This window comes from Muntiacus reevesi, chromosome 8 (assembly GCF_963930625.1).
Source record: "Muntiacus reevesi chromosome 8, mMunRee1.1, whole genome shotgun sequence".
Lineage (NCBI taxonomy): Eukaryota > Metazoa > Chordata > Mammalia > Artiodactyla > Cervidae > Muntiacus > Muntiacus reevesi.
The window spans coordinates 14634214-14639032 of record NC_089256.1 but is presented as its reverse complement, the minus strand read 5'-3'; the positions used below and the strand labels follow the sequence as shown (position 1 = coordinate 14639032).

The 4819-nt window shown below is 38.5% G+C and overlaps 1 pseudogene; it reads right to left on the bottom strand.

The window, feature by feature from the left end:
- Positions 1-921: 921 nt before the first annotated feature.
- On the bottom strand, positions 922-1551 carry LOC136173013 (protein BEX3-like; annotated as a pseudogene).
- Positions 1552-4819: the final 3268 nt, after the last annotated feature.

Below are 4819 nucleotides of genomic sequence, written 5' to 3'. Positions count from 1 at the left end.
TGTTTGCATTGGGTTATTTATTTTTTTTTAAAGTATTTAGCTCTAGAATTCTTTATTTGTTACAGATAAAAGTCCCATATCAGATATATGATTTGAAACTATTTTCTCCCATTCTGTATATTGTCTTTTTACTTTCTTGCTAATATCCTTGAAAGAACAAAAGTTTTTAATTTTGCTGGTATTCAGTTTATCAATTTTCTCTTTTGTTGCTCACACTTCTGGTGTCATATTTAAGGGTCTATTGCCAAATCTTAGGTCATGAAGATTTCAGTTTTCCTAAGACCACGAGTTGAAGGAACTCTTCTTTCCCCTTTGAATGGACTTGGCATCCTTGGTAAAACTCAATCAACCATTGATTTTATTTCTGGACTCGCAATTCTATTTCATTGATCTGTATGTCTGTCTTATGCCAGCACCACACAGTATTGATTACTGTAGCATTGTAGTAAGTTTTGAAATTGGGAAGTGTAGGTCTTTCAACTTAGTTCTTCATTTTTAAGGTTGTTTTGACTTTTCTGTATATGTTAAATTTCTACATGAATTTTAGGATTAGTTATTCAATTTCTGAAGGAATTGGCAGCTGACATTTTAATAGGCATTGCATTGAATCTGTAGATTAAATTGAGGAGGTATTGCCATCTCAACTATATATATATTTTTTCCTGCTTTTTTAGCTGCTTTATTAACTTTACATTTTTCTATGCAAATGGGTGAAACTCTACTGTTGACGGAAACTTAGATTGAGTGCCAAGGCAATCTCCAGTTAGTAGCTGGTAACACAGAACTCACCTGACACGTGGAAATTACATAAGGTTCACAGCAAATGGACCAATAAAGGCATTAACAAGAAAATGCAAGGATAAAGGGGACAACAGTGGGAATCACAGTAGTAATCTCATGGAAAATGGCAGGAGTCAAGGCTTAAAGGCAAAGTTTGTCATGATGGTCCTGGTGATTAGACACCTCCCCCATAAGAATAGGAAGACAGTTCCTCAATTGCAGCTCCCTGTTTTCTCCTAATTTCTCTCAACTCCTCTATGGAAATTTCCATATCATCTCCATCTCCACTGATCCCATCATTGTCCTGTCTACTGGATATGGCCCATGGGAAATTAGGGGCAAGTCTGTGAGCCTGTCACCCTCTATGATTTCCTGCTGACTGGTGGCATTCACCCCCCCCCCCCTCCTCAAAGGGCAGTCTTCCTGTCCATTCTGCATGGGCTACTCCTTTTCTTTCTTTTCCTAGTGGATATTCACCATGATGAGATTTTTTCCCTGGTCATTTTTTCTGGGCCTATCCTTGCTGTCTCCTTCTCCTTTTGATTCTTGCCACAAGTACCACACCGCCATGCTTCGTCCCACAGACCTGACCTGCTTGCCTCAGGTCTGAAGCAAGCCTGGTGTGAGGGAGCAGCGGAGAGCTGGTACCCAGACAGGAGTGACTGCTACACTGAAGGCTGTGTCACTCTGCAGCTCTTGGTCACGTGAGGGCTTCACGTCCCTGCCGAGTTTGTCCCCAACTCCTACTTCTGGTCGCCATCTTAATAACATTAAGTCTTCCAAAAAATGAATGTGGTATGTCTTCTCATTTATTTAGCTCTTCTTTATTTTCTTTCAACAAGTCAAGTCTTACATTTCTTTTTTTTTTAATTTTGTTAAATTTAAACCTAAGTATTTAATCTTTTGGATGCTATGAAATTGGTAAATGGAATTGCTTTATTAATTCCAGTTTAAAACTGTTTACTTTTGAATTGTTAGTGTATAAAAATATAGTTGATTTTTTAATACTGATATTGTATATTACCACATTATTGAATTCACTTTTAGTTCTAATAGTGTTTTAGTGGATTGTTTAGCATTTCTATAACCAAGACCATGGCATCTGAAAATGGACTTTCACTTCTTCCTTTCCAATCTTGATGCCTTTTATTTCTTTCTCATACGTAATTGTCTTGACTAGAAACTCCTGTACATGTTTTAAAAAATTTGTGAGAATGGACAACTTTATCTTGTTCCTAACCTTAGGAGACAGTGTTTAATCTTTCACCCATTAGTATGAAGCTAGTTGTGAGTTTTTCATAGATGCCCTGTAGCAGATAGAGGAAGTTCCTTTTTCTTTCTAGTTTGTTGAGTGCTTGTATCATGAAAGTGTATTGATTTTTGTCAAGTACATTTTCTGCATTTGTTGAAATTATCTCATGGTTTCTGTCTTTATTCCATTAACATGGTGTATTGCTTGTGCTTGTGCTAAGTCACTTCAGTCATGTCCGGCTCTTTGAGACCCTATGGACTATAGCCTGCCAGGCTCCTCTATCCATGGGATTCTCCAGGCAAGAATTCTGGAGTGAGTTGCCAGGCTCTTCTCCAGGGAATCTCCCCAACCTAGGGACCGAATCTACTTCTCTTAGATCTCCTGCATTGCAAGCGGATTCTTTACCACTGAGCTATCAGGGAAGCCCAATATGGTGTATTATATTAATTGATTTTTGAAGGTTAAGCCAACTTTGTATTCTTGGGATAATGCATTTTTTCATGGCATATAATTTTTTTTTTATGTTGCTGGTTTTGGTTTGCTAATATTTTGTTGAGGATTTTTATATCTTTAGTCATGAATCTGTGTAGGATTCTTTTGGTGTGTACGAGTGTGATGTCCTTATCTGGTTTTGATATTAGGGTAATATTGACTTAATAAAATGGGTTGAGAAATATTTCCTCTTCTTCTAATTTTCCTAAGAATTTGTGAGGATTGCTATTAATTCTTCTTTAACGTTCAGTAGAATTCACCAGTGAATCCCTCTGGACCGGGACTGCTTATCTTTACAAGAAATTTTTAAATTACTTGTTTGATTTCTTGTCATAGACCTATTAAGATTTTCTGTTTCTTCCTCAGACAGTATCTTGTATCTTTCTAAAAATTGTCCATTTTATCTAAGTTATCAAATTTAGTGATATAAAGTTGTTTATAGTGTTCCCTTATAATACTTCTTATTTATGTAAGGTCAGTAATATTGTCCTCTCATTTGTGATTTTAATGACTTGAGTTTCCTCCGTTTTTCCTTGATCAGCTTAGCTAAAGTTTCATCCCTTTTGTTGATCTTTATTTAAAGAGCCAACTTTAGTTTTATTGATTTTCCCTGCTGTTTTTCTAGTATCTGTTTTTATTTATTTTCATACTTCTTTTTATTTCCTTCCTTTTGCTTTCTTTGGATGTAGTTTATCCTTCTTTTTCTAGGATATAGTTTTTTATTTTATTTTATTATTATTTTTTTTAATATTATTTTATTAGTTGGGGGCCAATCACTTCACAACATTTCAGTGGGTTTTGTCATACATTGACATGAATCAGCCATATAGTTACACGTATTCCCCATCCCGATCCCCCCTCCCACCTCCCTCTCCACCCGACTCCTCAGGGTCCTCCCAGTGCACCAGGCCCCAGCACTTGACTCATGCATCCCACCTGGGCTGGTGGTCTGTTTCACCATAGATAATATACATGCTGTTCTTTCAAAACATCCCACCCTCACGTTCTCCCCCAGAGTTCAAAAGTCTGTTCTGTACTTCTGTGTCTCTTTTCCTGTTTTGCATATAGGGTTATCGCTACCATCTATCTAAATTCCGTATATAGTTTTTTAATTTGAAAAAGAAAAGCATATTTGCTTCAAAGTGTTGTTGCAAGGATTAAGTAAAACATGCGCCTGGCATATAGTAGATGTTCAATAAATGTTAATTCCCTTTTTATTTATTCATTCTTGCTTTGGACCCATAAATTCAGCCTGTTAATACCAATGAGAATTTTGAAATTTCCGTCAAAACATATTAGTCATGCTCCTCACTGATAGTCAGGCTATTATTACCTGCAGATCTGGTAAGACATGATTCCAATACCTACATCCAAAATGTGGATGAAAACAGTGGAGCAGGGCAGAAGTTAATGGTATGCCACTGCAAACCTCTTCCAGATGGACATCAATCCATTAGTCAATGCTCTTTGGGCACAGTGGTTTAGCAATAAATCTACCCAGCTGTCCACGTTGGCCCCTGCCAAATGCCCTGCTAAAGCTGTGTTGTCTGTGGCACTCCCCAATTCTCTCATCTCTACAGTGGGCTACTGGACTTGCCCATCTGTCATCTGTGTTCATTCCCAGGTGTGGAAGATTGAATTATTGACCCAAGTTTTCACCCTTCCTTGCATTTACACCCTTGCCATAGCCTTAAGAGTGAAGTACACTTTACCTCCTCTATTTGGATTTTGACCACAGGATTTGTTTTGACCAAAGGCATGTGGATGAAAGCTGTAGTGTGCCAGTTCCAAGCGTGTCTTAAGAGACCTCACATGTTTCTGCTCATCACCTTGAACCTCTGCCATCACTCAGAGAAGAGCATGTCTAGGCTAGTCCTCTGGTCCAAGGAAGATGAGAAATGTGTGGAGCAAACCACATTAGGCTCACAATCCTATGGCAGGAAAAAGAGCCTCTCCAGCCAACCTTTCAGATTCCCAAGAATAAATGATGATTGTTTCAAGCCATAGGGTTTTGAGGTGGGTGGTTATACAACGTTGGCACAATACCTGGCCAAAACATTAAGTAAGATACATCTGCACATGTGATGTTTCACCAGGTGTGAGAGGAAACTACAGAGCTACCTTAAAGCTGAGACTCTGCTGAGTCCCAGTGGAAAGAACTTTGGGCTAAGGGTGATTCAGGAGGCATCTAATCTTGGGCCGAATATGCTCAGGCAGTTCTCACAACTCCCTACCTGCAAATAAGGGCCTCCCACCAGCACAGCAGTCCTCTGCCATGTTTCTGTGATGGGGCAT